Here is a 14,617-nt window from a genome sequence, read left to right as displayed (position 1 = left end):
ATAAAATGGCGTTTCCATGCTGCCGCATAGCCAAAAAGGTAGCTAGCTCTACAGTGAGGTATACCTTTACAGTATGCGATAGAGTTTCCCTTTGCTTTCATTTTCTAATATATAGTTTATCGATTGAGCTATTTCTCTCAGGCCGATCTATAGACTGCCATGAATATCATCCCGCAACAGATACATCGTAACGCTCGCCTAACGCGCACAACACAGCGGAAGTGTCACGAGCAGCTTTTCAGTATTTCTCCTCTGAAACTGTTGCACTTATTTTTCCGTCGTTTTCGACCCCCGATCTCCCGTTGACCAACTTTTTACCAAAAGGAAATAGCACCGTACATATTACACATAGCCTCTGACTCGGCTTGCCGTCCAATATTATATTATGCACAACCGCAAGGTTCACCCATGTATGGAAATAGCTGCGGCGATCCTAGCAGCCTTTCCAGCTGACCCAAAGAAAGCAGGCCACCTAGCTTTCAGTACAATTAGTTACTGGCTGAGTGCAGAGCGGTACAGCGGCAGCAATTACGGCAACAATTGCACTTCGGAAAGCCGACGACCTCAGGTACTCCGCTTATTCACTGCCGTTTAATTGTATGCATTTGTTCTATTAAATGAGAAGGGAAAAGTGGGGGAAGTCGGGACATTTCGGCCATCGGCCCACACCCTATAGGCCAAAGCCTGTCTACACGTTTGGTGCTCACTTAGACATCGCTACGACAACGATTGCCGCTATCTTAGCTATTCTGTCAGTTTATTGAAACAGATAAAAGCATAGAGACTGATCAACGGTCATGCCAGAAATGTTCACGCTTGCTTTCGATCGACTGGACAAATTGGATCGACGCAGCTCATAGATACGCACATCTTCATGACGGCTTGAGTTTTCCATTAGCGCAGAAAGCAAGTAAACAGCTGTAATGCAAGAAGTGCAGCAGCTATACAGTAAGTGTCCTTGCATTGTAGTATCTTCAACATTGCACAGGTACTCTGAGAAACCACTTTAGTGAGTTTTAGCGCTTTCGGCCGCTTGGCTGGAAAAACACCGTAGGCTAGGGTGTACACGTAGCTCGGCACAAAATTACCCGAATATTGTCATAAGTGACCAGTAAACAAGTGACAGCAAAGCTAAGCATGGCAGTGGTGGTAACAAGTTTATCTACTAAACTTAGGAACTCGTGAGGTGGTCTTGGTTCGAAATCGGGCGTAGACAGACGGTTCGTCTCGTATCCAGGTAGGGCAATCGTTTAAAGTAATGTTTGACTAGGACAACAGCAGGCGGAAACATTTAGTTATATTGTAAGCAAACTGTAACAGGAGTAATGGCAGTGGATGAACATTTATGGTTATTTCGTAATCGTCGCCCGGTACACATTTGAATATATCACAGCAGGATCTCAAAGCTCACAATGCAGAAGTCTGCATCTGCGACTCTTTTGCGCCACGGAAATCATCACTCGTTCCTCAGTTTATGTTTCTATTATGATGAATGTTACCGTTACTATAACGACTGTCACTACCTAAAAGGGGTTTTATGCCCAAAATTGTACATCAAACTTCTGGCATCCAGCATGAAACCGGGCTTGGGTCTTCCTAGGACACCACGAATGTTTCGTTGCTGTGAAATCACTAATGTGATAACGCGTATCACTCGCGACGTTTCGCTCAAAAAAGTAGGGAGAGAGACAGGAGAGTGAGTAAAATGCGAATTTTCTTCCGGCTTTGGCCGAATTAGAGAGAGCGTTGTTGCGTATAACAGTGGCTCTTCTTAACGTTTTGCAGAATTCGATCCTACGGGTCAAATTAGTACCCCAAAAATTTCAAGCCAATTGCAATACTATCCCCGTCATCGTATTCTGGTAATAACACTGCATCCACTTCTATGGATACCGACTTTATAAAGCTACCTAATGGAGCACACGTGCGCCACAAATCTGTCAATTCCGTCCTGCCGTACGCGCCAGCTCCGCTCCCATCGGCCCTAAGGCGGCAACCGCAAACGTAAGTAAGTAACGAATAGTGACTGTAGCAGCAATAACAGAGCAATTCGACCCTTTTCCGTTGCTAGATCTATCTGGCTGTCCGTTGACCTAGCGCTGGCAGCGCTATGGACGCGTCCTGCCGCTACAACCGTAGGCAGTTACCTACTGCCATGTGTTATAATAGAAATGAAGTAGAATCACACGAACAAAGACGTGCATATATATATTGCCATCCCTGCTCGACCGAGTAAGCCCACCAGTGGCTCACCGCAGATCCGTAACTGCCGCCGTCGCTGTTATTGTCGCCGCTCGTTGCGACGATCACGATATGTTGAATGCGAGTCGGCTTTACCATTCAATGGCAATCAGACGATCGAACGGACGGAGAAGTGACAAACAAACGAGTGCGGAAACAATAAAGAATACGGACCACCAGACAAACGTACATGTGCACGTATGTGTACACAAAGGCTAACATACAGATTTTTATGTAAGGAAACGAAGAGCTGATAGGCATGTTGCTAGGAACATTATATTACAATAGAAATGTCAATTGAAGTCTGTCCAAATAAACTATCTGAAATCGTTTTGAGAGCAAGAGCCTATATTCGGTCGGCAAAGAATCATGTTAGAACCACATCGTATTCATTTCTGCTGAGCATCAAGCTGCTGAGGCTAACACAGAAGCAGTCGGATATAAGGCTAATTCTGAGAGTGAGATAGGACTACAGTTAAGGTAACGATCTAGGTTGAAAGACCTGGAAAGATAGTTATCACGATCGTCGTTGTAGGTCGACTATAGTAGACGGCGTATGGCAGACGTATGCTACAGCTAGGGTAGGATCGTCCCCGGCTTAGAAAGTCACCTAATTTCACTTAACTTTATTCTACTGACAGGCGTTTTTTGTACGCGAACTTTTCGACAACGTCACTTAAACTACTATAGTGACCTAATAGCTTTTCTGTGTTCTGCCATTGTCGCTGGCACAACAACTGGTTGCGACCTGATGGTCTCTACTGTGGCATGCTCACATAAACTAGGCAAACTAAGACAGACATATAGCAACTGGCATGCCAAACAACAGTAGCTAAACCCTTAACACCGCCAGGATCCGTAGTAGGACCTCCTCTTATAATCGCTTTTCTATCTCGTGATTAAAACTACATTATAAAGAACCCATCGAATCAACGAAAAACGTTCACCTCCCGTGCAAATGTTAAAGCGAATAGATAATGTGTACTTGATAATGAAGCTGCTGTGTTTTTTCGGCCGATAAACTCTAGCGCCCTGTATATTGTAACCCATATGTGTATGCACTAACAAAGCACAATTTGAGTTCGTACGGCAATCCTTACATGAGCAAAATAGGGCCTCTCGAGACTATACTAGCAAGTATTGCTGGAACATACAAGAATGTATATGCTAGATCAACGCAATACTACAAATCACCGCGTATGCGTACCGCCATTTGCCATGGATAGAAAACTACTAGAAATACGTTGTCGGCGAAAAAAGTCTGTAGCTCATCTAACGTATATGAGGCGGTGAGGCCTATACCCGTTTCTAGCGTCCGTTCGCTTACGACTCCGCTGACTATTTCTGCCTAAGTACTCGTTAAGTTACACGTGCGTACAATACTCTATATGCACCGAGAAAGATCAGATGGGTTTCGGGCATCACACAGGCTTGCTAAGACTGTGCTAAAACAAGCGCGACGGTTACCTAGATTGTACGCCTCTGCTGTTGCTGCTTGTGCGGTATAACCATCAAAGATCATCTTCAGAATATGATCTTTCAACATAGCCAAACTTGCGTCAAAATGAAACATTTCAATATGTGAATAGATCATTACACTTTTACTGGGTATTGATCGCTTGTATCTTAAAGCGACCTACTAACAACAATAAAAATGCGGTAGAATAACACAATCGGATTTGAATCGAAAGGACTTAATAACGTCATGTTTCACCACGCAACCGTGCATACGGATTAAAATGTTCTCTAAGTGTTTATCTCCTCTTTACTAAGAAGAAGATAAGAATATGTTAGTTGGCGTACGTGTATTACGCACCAATGAGAAAACCCGCGATTTCTTTGCTTCTATTTTTGCCCCCCAGTTGCTCTCGACTGCGAATCAGTGCTCTTGGCCCTGGAAGTGATTCTTCGCTGTGTCGTCCTGTACGCGGCTCGCACCACCTGGCCAAACAGCCAAAACAACGGGTTTACTCTTGATTGAGTAATAAGTGAGCAGGCTCAGTGTCAGCAGCCGGCAAAGCAGATCTCTGTTGGGAGACAGCAGCGGCTTCAGCCGTTGCGGTTTGTTTCCTTGGCCTCCTGAATGAGCCAGCTCGGTTACGATTGGCAGGCCACGCGTGTTAGCTTTTCTCATGTTCAGCATGGCCCACATATCGAGCGCCCCTTCGAGCAACAGAACACGAACCCTTTCTTGCTAATGTCATTTTCGCGGCAGGAGCTGAGAAACGGACACCGAGAGCACGCTATCTGACCAGTAACACACATCAGAAGGCCTAATCTCCCTGAGCTAGCGGTTATAAGCAAAGCCAATAAGGAATACGTAGACTGACACATAGACCCTTCCCCTTCCTCCCGTTCTCGCTGTCTGAAGAACGAAGAGGCTCTTTCATCTGTGATTGTCTCAGAGGCGGCGAAGGTAGTGCTGAACTTCCCGTTCAGCACCACCGTCGCCGTAGGTAGAGATGACAACCGAATGAGAGTTTTTTTGAGCATAGAGACGGCGTTGCTTTTCGAAGGGCCAGTTCTATCCCGGTTTCATGATCTGGGCAAGCCTAATGACACCTAATATTAACCCTTTTGCTTTTTTTGTATATGATGCTAACGGGCCATTGATTCGTCTTCTGATGCAGGTTCGATTGACTGAGGCTCTAATGAGGAAATGGAATGATGCCAAGTAGATGCCAAGTGATGTTACAAGAGAAAAGTTGTCTCCTTGTTGCCAATTAAAGCAGTCTATTTATAGCGTCTTATATTAAAAAAGATTAGCAAAAGTATTTTGTGAAACATGGCCGATTTTCCCTGAGCGTCGCAAGCCTGCTATTGCTGCCGAAGTCGGCAATAGCTTTTTCATTATGTGTATGGTTATTTTAATTTCTCGTTATGACTTTATTTTGAGCTAGCAATCTGCATCCCTAAGGTTCATCTAAAATATATTGTTAAATGCGTCATCGACGACTTCATTGTATAGTTCTGTTTGTCATAAGCTTCAGTTGATGTTTGTACACAACTGCGCAAGTTAACGTTGTACCATTACAGCAATTGACTGAAGATAGCCACACTTTTGCGGCGGGCCAGGCTTCTTATTTGGCTTGTCTTGATAATCTTCCCTCCCTCGCGTTCAGCATCACGTTTGTCCTTGTATTGCTAACGACGCAGCAAGGAAACCAAACGAGACCAGCCCGTCTCGAAGGCCCATCGAAGGCCACATGAGGCCGGCGCCAGCCTGAAAAGAAGCGCAGCCACCAATTCTAGCACCAGTATCACTCGTGTCACGACGGCCCCGGCCGTCAGTCCCGCTGACGAAGTTCACGATGTTGTGTCTACAAATGCGACCCATTCATAGGTCTATTGACGGTGGCTGGTGCTGGTGATGACGACGATAATGACACGCGTTGCGTGTAACAGACGCGCAGCTTACGGCCGCAGTTCGAGGGGCCGGGAACGGTTTAGCCTCCAGTTCGGTTTATCGTGTAGCTACAGCGGTGCCTACAGTCGTTGTATAGCATCGACGGAAAAGAGGGAAAAGACAATAAGACGAATGAAGAATAAGGTCTGCGCAGTCGGACACAGCCGTTCAGTCGATTTACAGCTCAGCCAACAGCTGCAGAAACGCTGGCCTTGACTTACGAACGCGCGTCGGGGCTAGACAGATGCCGCTATGGAGAGTCCGATTTTACTACTGCTTATAGTAACGGCACTGATGGCCGCTCTATAAGGAGACAACAGAAGCTTTACTAAATAGAAAATTATCCGCTGCTCGCGCTCCTTCCGTCATAGTTAGAAAGCATGCCACGAGATGTCTCTCACTCAACGTAGTCTAACGGAAATTACCGAAAGCAGATGTACACACACAAATGCGGGCTGCGCGGATACGCCCAACTGCGTCCAGAAATACAAACCAAAATACACACACCCACCGCTAGCGCACGGCTCGATATCGGGCTCAGAGGGACATAACAATCAAAAGCAGGCGCGGTAGAGCATTGTTCAAGAGACCCATTGAGTTATGTATAGTATTACGTACATAGGGAAGTTAAAGGAGTAGCACCGAGTAGGCTATCTATAGCAGTCTATAGTAGCAGCTGTCTATAGTAGACAGCAGCGACTGTTTACAAGGTCTCCGCGAGCACCATCGCCGTTATTACTACCATCAGCATAATCATCATTATTATCGCAGGCAATAGTAGAAGCGCCACTGATTTACGACGATGGTCGCTGCAGTCAGCACCGGCTATTGCGGCGAAGACGATGACGACGGCTGGCTGGTGCAATGTGACTTTTTCGTTTTATCTGTTCCACGCTCGTTGTTGTATGTGAATGATGGCAGTGAGAGAGTTGGTTTTGTTGCGTTTTAAAGTCGTACTGCTGTCATCGAGACAGCGGACCGCGATTAGCCATGGTCTGCCGTTTTAGACGCAGACAAACAGTAGTTAGCCTGCAAGCGATCTGTCAGGCTTCAGGCGTGATCTGGCTCAAACTTCAGCCGTCAGCTACCAGTCAGATCTTCCCGTCAAATGAAGGCCTCATTGGAAGTTTCGAGTTTTCACTTACCTCAGTAATGCGTCGTTTGGAGCATCCACGTTGCTCATATAGGGAGCGCGGTGCATTAGCAACGCAACGACGTTAGCTTTGCAAAAACTCGTTGACTAGCTACCCGAATATCACTGAACAGGTAGCGACGGCATAAATTAAGTAAGCACGAAGTTACTCCGCAAGCCAGCTAGCAATAACGAACGATTCCAATATAGCTCAGCAATGTTGGCATCAGTTAACTTGCTGAACGATTAGAAAGAGAGGGAAAAAGACTCCTTTATTTTGGAAGTTGTACGGGGAATAACGTGCAAAATTTTTTTTACTAAGGGTTAAATTTACCAAGGGTTACTCGCGTCGAGCAACAGTATACATTTGTGTACGCTTTATTGATCGATTAGAACATCTTGAACAGTGTGATAATAATACATCGTCATCTAACCAAAGTATGAATTTATAAAGTCTCTCTGCGCCTTTCTCTCTCGCTGTGGTTCTTATGGTAAAAGAGAGGTACCAATGCCGAAAGGTTTTGTCCTGCAACAGCAGGAAACTCCCGCTTTTCTGCAAATTAACTTCGGTACAGAGAACGAATTATACTAGGCTTCTTTGCGGCGCCACGTCCCTCGTCTATGCTTTGTTCTTTCGTTCGCTCGCACCCACTCTCCTCCATTCCGATCAAAAATCTTCAAGAGATAAGTACTTCCGTGTCATAACTATGTCATATTATACATAGTATGCTACCGCTCATCATTAGAATTATTAACATTGTCATTATCGGGATACCTCAGACAGCTCTAGAGACCTCGCTTGTCCATAGCACGCAACGTCATTCTCTTCCTTATGTTTGCTCTTCACTGTTTTATCGATGATGCGTTCCGCCCGATAGGCGCACCTCAATGAATTTGATCGCTACTGAATCGTATTGCTCTCGAGGTTGTCATACCTTTCTGGTCATCCTGTATATATTTTCGTCGTCATCATTATCATTGTGGACATTGTTTGCGATCGTTCGAGGCTCTCTCGGCCTCACTTCTTTCACCTTTGCCTAGTCCAAGTTCGAAGTAGATTTCTACCAGTCTAGCCTTCGGGTGTTGCACCTTGCCCGTTCCGTATCCGGCGCTGCATTCTGTCCTTTGATTTCCTAGCCACAGTTACGGTGTTCTTTTCGATCAAATCGTTTTTCGTTCTATAGCCTCAGTGGAATTCAGCTCCTATGTCGTCACACGCTCGTTTCGGGAGCACAGTTACTGTCAGTGATGTCTGCTGTGTGCGGCGCAGAGGGAGGTGTACGGGGCTCTCCAGCGGTGGTCGCATATGCGCCCCTCTATTCAACAAATCAAATCAAAGACGTTAGCGATGATAGCGCCAGGAGCGGCGACCGCGTTAATATCGGTAGCGGTCGCGGCCCTAAGTACGGGGATTTCGTGGCCAAGTGGCTACGATGATGGACGCCTTTCACTCGCCACTACTTACCATTCGGCGGTTTCCTAACCTCTGTTTGCGTTTCCATCTCTCTCTCTCTCTCTCTCATACATGTATATATTTATATATACCCCATCTCCCTTTCCGCAGCTTCTCGTAAATTCGATTCCTTCGTTTCTACTTCCAGTTTATAAAAGAGCATCGCGTTCCAAGCTAGTCCTTCATGCTAGCGGAAAAGCTGATAGCAAATAGCTAACAGTGACGCAGGCCTGGAACGCAACTCGGCAACTAGAGGGGATCGCCTACTGCTGTCAGAACCTGTGGTGCTGGTGATGAAGTCTGTGAGGGTGGCTGTGACGGTCATGGCAGACGAGCTAGGAGCGTCAGGAGTACAAGCAGCGGCAGCAAGCAAAAAAGCACTACTGACGACAACGTTCTACCGTTGTGTTGTTTGAGCCTTCAACAAGCCTGACGCCATCATCGTCGTAGTGCCATAGCAGCTGCTGATATAAACGCTTCGAATCACGGAGACCCGAGACCCACATCATCACCGTGGTTCGTAACTATGCGCGGGCTCGCGCGGTTAATGCCAGGTGGCATCTGAGTGGCAAACCAACGCAGGCGCTATTTCGTTCGCTCATTGTCTTCTCGAAACTTTACTACATCAACAACAGCAGCAGTTAATAGGCCATATGTGCGTGTGGCAGAGCTGCGCGAAACGAGCCCATCTCAACCGCGCTCCTCAATATAACTGTTAATGTGAGCGTTGTTGCTGGGGTTTCTATTTTTAACGATTTGGTCGTTGCTTTGCCGTCTCTGCATGCGCGATCGTAGCCATATCGCTCTTGTAGCAAACGTAGCAACTATAATAGTAACGGTAAAAGTAGTCGACAAAATCAAAAAATACATGAAGCAAGGCTAACCAACAAAATTAAAAAAAAAAACTCAATGAATACAAGCATGTGGCCTCCTTTCCTCTGCATATTCCCCATTACCGTCCCTTTGTTCTATTATAACAAGTACTAATTTCTTCTTCCGCTCCTGTCCCTTTATCAATCTGTACACGCTGTACATTACAGGTACTCTAACCCTACGGGTAGCATTAAGCGCCCACTGCTGTTTCAGCTGTAGCGGTATTAGTTACATCGCATTGGTAAGAGACGGTTTTTGGCTTTAACGTACCCCAAACAAACGTGCAGCAGTATAAAAGCCGCCTACACTAGTCGGATGGCCAATAACAGACGGCTTATAACCAGCAGGAACTCTCGTGAGCTGTGTAGGCCACTGTTTATGACACGTGGCCTAGCCTTTTTCCGGTTGATTTGCTTCTCGAGCTTCACCCGCGTCGGCGGTAGAGACCAGACCGTGCTAAACCGAGACTAAAACAGAGCTGGTCGTTCCTTTCTTTTTCTCCAACGTCCTCGTATTCAGCCGTCATCGTTGTCGTTGTCGTTGTAGTTGCAATCAGCGGTCGACAGTCTGCGTGGCGTTTTGCTCATCATCAATGGCATGACCATGATTATTTTCATCGTGATCTCTTTAGCTGTCATCAGCGTCGGCATCGTGTCGGCATGTTTTACGGCTTCACACGGTTCTTTTCCCCTTCACCCCCTTCTGTTTCCCGTTCTTGCTATCCGTTGTAGTATTCATTGACGTTTCAAGTCGTGTTGGCCGTGCAGAGGCTTTTTCCTCGGCTTCCCTATTCTTCTCACTGTTGAGCGCTTTCTCGGCGGGTTCTGCTTGCCTGTAGGGCTATCCCAGGTCCCTGGCGACGGCACATACTTAATGATGACACCGTCAAGCAGCCGGAGAGCGTCTGTAGTATTGGGTTTAAAGCGGCTATAGTATGTATATTTTCCGCCTTCGCTTAAATTAACAAATAGCCTACAGAGAATTGTGGCGCAGAGTGCCCATCTCTATCTTTGTTCGTCCGACCTGCCTTGGGCGAATTATAATGTCGTTCTACTGATACAGCCCTTTACGTTATGAAGTTCAAAGTTGACTCGCTAGAAAATGTTTTCTTCTTTTTTTTTTTTAGTGGTTTCCAAGTGCTTAGTAGAGATGATGCGCAACAATGACTACGGCAATTTAAAATATGAAAAAAAAAAAACATATTATTATCGGGGCGTTTACGTTGAAAAGACAAACCGTTTAAAAAAGCGTATTCTAAGCCAGAACTACTTATTAACAATTGCTATTGCCCTATATTAGGTCGCTGGGGTAGGACTAATCCGCCTACTAACCGTACGAGTAAACAAAATTCATAGCACTTTCATGTATGATAGCATTATTCTGTACCCCACTAGCTTAACATGACAAGATACTAAGGTAGGACAAAAAGGTAACGCTTATCGAGCGCTCTTGTGCATCGAAATAAATTGTCTGTTTCGAATGAATAAACAAGCAGCTTTACTATTTAACATTGCAGGATCCACTTCCGGTATGGCGCTTTCCATCTTTACAGGTACTACATATAAACCTACACTGAATTACTCGTTGTCTTTCAATACAGATACGTTCCAGCCGCCATTACGGCAGAGCTTAATACTTAATAACTCGACGATAACATTGTTTTTATGCTGATTATTACTGTTAGATAGTGTTCGGCGACGACGACGACGACACGTGATTCGACGATACGAAGCATTGAAAGTTTGTGTTCTTACGATAATTGAGTGATTTTTTGTAACTTCTGGAGTGCTTCCTTCAGCGGTGAGAAGCAAGACGACCTTAAAGGCGCGCAACGCCGCTTGATCTACTCTGATTTCTTGGTATTGGCTCTCAGCTGGCCGGGCTACTAACTCTTTTACTCCAGCGTCGAGCCACTGCGGTCTCCATTTCGCTGCGTTGTTCATAGATCAAGCAATAGCCTGCTACGATCTCTCGCAACGGACACGTGTCAACTTAATTGCAGCGATGACCCGCGCTGAAACATGCTCGGTATGCGGGAATAGCAATAGTAGTAGTAGTTGCATCGGTGCAGGTAGGCGAGAATGGCCCTGCTCAACTTTCGGCTCCCCGTCTCACTCTCTTAGTCGCTATTTCTATGGTGAACTCACAAACTCTTGATGGACGGATGGATGAACGAATAAAGATACAATCGATGCAAACGTTCGCAATACCGCGCAAAACTGTTTCTTTTCCGCGACGGACTGGAGCAGCTAGCCAGCCCACGGCTGCTTTTACCGCTGCTGCCAAAAGTATCGCCGCCTGAGATGGTGCACACAGATGTGTGCCATCGCTACGAGCGTTCTTGGGTTACTGATTGAGAAACAAGTAGAAAGCACCGATCGTTTTTACTTAGCCCGAATGCTCGCTGACATCTTTAATGGCTCGCATTGTAACAATGAGTCAGTGATTAGCTGGACGTCCACGGACCAGACTACTCATCTGAGTTGGCAGGCAAAAAAAGACCTAGCGACAATATATGTAGTCTATTTCTGGCTTAATAGAAGGTGAGGCTTGCTACAATGTTACAAGATGTTAGGTAGAAAACAGCAACATTCTCCAAGCGAACAGCCTACGGCATCTGAAGGGCAAATAGTATCAGATCATTAAAGCGCTAGAAATTAACACGCGACAGAAACTCGCGATTATGAAAGCTCGGCTCGTATCAATCTGGTTAAACGATCGGCCTCGCTCTTGCTATCAGTTTAATAAGTAATTAAGCCAACTAGTCTTCTGGTTTGTGTAGCATTGGCGACCTTGCTGTTGACCGTACATCAGACAAAAAAAAATCTATACTTTTATTCAATAGAAGCTTGATTGTCTGTATTTCATGCCATAGAATCGCTCGTTTACAATTCGATAGATGTGTAGATAGGGAAAGCGACATGGGCCCAGGCAGACTGGCGAATGAGAAGAAATCGCTCAAGAAGGGGTATTGCGATCGCTGCACTGTAGAATTTATAGCGCTACTACAAATATATATATATATATATATGGTATAGTTCTAGTAATAACAAGCTGTTTTTGTTACGATAGAATAAAACTATGGTTCACAGCAGATTTGCTATAAATGGCGTTGGTAATAGCCGTGCAGTGTAAATATATACTCTTCAATTTCTACGTTTTTTCTAGTTGTTCGGTTCGAAGTAAAGTGTGTCCATATAGGTTTAGCCTCGAACGAGACCACCATCCATGTGGCTCCGTTCAATAGAACAGACACGTTATTATTGCGGGGGTTCTGTCAATAATGGCTGTCACTTCTACTTTTGCTGTGATCAGTGGAATTCGTTGGCGCTTTTTATAGACGCGTCTATAAAACAAGCTGCGCTATGTTAGACTACGAAGATTAAGCCACAAACGAGAGCTCAACATTGAGATAACCAGTGTTCATAGCACTACCAGACACGCTGCTATTATTGCTACAGAGACCACGACCGCCGCTGTTTCTGTTCCTAACGCTTTTATATATAGAAAACTCGTCGTACTCCCCGGCTACTGCTGCGTAGCGGCCCCATCTTTTCTGATACGACCGCTGCTGCTGCTGCTGCTCGTAATAGAGCTGGAGCCGATGATGGTCAGGTGTCGTTGACTCCTGGCCAATACCACAGTTACCTTTGTGTCACAGTTGCCACAGTCACACAGTGCCACAGTTACCTTTGTTTGGAGGTGATTGGCATACAGGCGGACCCGTCAACACTCGCTCAGTGTTTCTGCCGCTCCCGTTGGCTCATCATGTCACTCCTTTTTGTCCGCCTTTTTTTGTTCTTAAGTGGCCTCGGCCGTCTGATGATTTGTTCAAACAGAGCTTGACCGTCGGCACTGTTCAGCATTCTAACATAGCACCTGTAGCGTAACATGCCATGTTACGTATACCGTAAGACGCTTACGATCCGAATATCTGAGAGCCTTTGCTGGATAGGCGCACTTTGCGTAACAGAATATGGATGTAGTGACTTGAATCACTGCACTAAACCCAGCCGTCAGTAACGCGTCAGTGTTTTGAAAAATGGCGACCCTTGCTGAATTTTATAGTTGATTCTCAAGGAGGAAAAGATTCCCGGTCGTCGGTCCCGCCAGCAACGGCATAATCAGCCTCCCGGCCATTGCAGCTGCAACGAACCAAGCTGACTTAGGGCATTCCCGTAAACTAGCGCACATCCGACGCTTGAACGCCGATACGAGATATTCGCGTCGCCCCTGTCAGCATCATCACCGGTAGCAGCGGCGGCGGCGGCGGCATAATCGCCAATGTTGATGTCGTCGAAGGGTTCAAGCGGCACAGTGACGTCGGCAGATCGTTGCCGACAATTACCGGTGGTCGCCACGGCCGCTGGAATTTGTTCGCTGCTCGTTATCAGATATGACGATGCTTGGCCTGCCAAACGGTCAGAGACAGAGGCGCACAGGGCAAACCAGAAGACGAGCCTGAGATTGGAGGCGTGAAAGAAGCAGGCCCAGCGCTTGAAGGTATTTGTGCAACGAGGCGAACAGAATTAGCGAAAAAATCTAGAAGGAGCTAAAAAGAAAAAACTGGCTACAGCAGTTGGTGGTGGTACGGGCGCCGGCCGCTGCTCGAGGTGAGTGGCGTCGTCGGCACGGCTGAAAGCCGTAACAATTCCATTCGATCACTATTTCCGTAGAGCACTCCCATCGATGACGGCGCTGACAACAGGCGGTCAGCGGCAACAGAGAGCGCTATTTTGCCTGGAAAAATGTTTGTTCTCGCCAGAACACTTGATAGAAGATCACAGACAGTAAATTATTTCGAATATGAAAAAAACAGAAGGTGCAAAATTGAACCTTGGAAAAACAACCGAACTGTGAAGTCGGTAAACAAACGGTTCTAGCCGAAACACGGCCATCGCAATTATTATTACGTATTAAAACGCTGTTTACGCTGACATGAACATTGCCGCCATCCATTACTCAACGTAAATAGTTATCAAAACTAGTCACGACGCCGTCACTCGTCCCTACACGCTCGAAGTTATCGCTGGCAAGTTTGTAGCAGTTTCGGCAGCCCTGCGGAGCGTCATCGACGGCCGCGTGGACATCGTCGAGAACCAGAGTAGCGGCAACATCATCAGCATCAACCTATTCACCAGAGCCCCAGGAACGATAGGGCAACAGAAGGGCGACAAGCAAAGCCGTAGTAATTGCTAAGTTATCTGCTTAACTTAAGAGTAAGCGACAACAGAGTATGTGAATAAGTCGTAAAGATACTAACTGTAGTTAGATCTATTTAGCTACGCGAAATTCTACCATTGACTTATTTCGTTCACCGTGTTGCAGACACGTTAATAAAATTTAGGAGTTGGTAATAGCAGCGATCGATTCACACGAAAGCGACCAGTGTCAAGTTCTGTGCAGTCGAAGGCAGGAAGTCGAGGGCTGAAATGAAAAATATTGAGAAATACTTTTTTTGAAATTTTGAAGACCCAAGAACCCAGGTATTATGACGATTTTAATAGACAGC

The 14,617-nt window shown here is 46.0% G+C and overlaps 1 protein-coding gene across 6 annotated transcripts in view; it reads right to left on the bottom strand.

Moving 5' to 3' along the window:
• The window catches only part of LOC111261399 (uncharacterized), a 62,994-nt gene that overhangs the window by 41,066 nt on the left and 7,311 nt on the right, over positions 1-14,617 (bottom strand). The gene's annotated exons all lie outside the window — the stretch shown is intronic.

Source organism: Varroa jacobsoni, unplaced genomic scaffold, assembly GCF_002532875.2.
Source record: "Varroa jacobsoni isolate VJ856 unplaced genomic scaffold, vjacob_1.0 scaffold_554, whole genome shotgun sequence".
Lineage (NCBI taxonomy): Eukaryota > Metazoa > Arthropoda > Arachnida > Mesostigmata > Varroidae > Varroa > Varroa jacobsoni.
The sequence above is the reverse complement of the archived record's forward strand: the minus strand, read 5'-3'. Positions and strand labels throughout refer to the sequence as shown.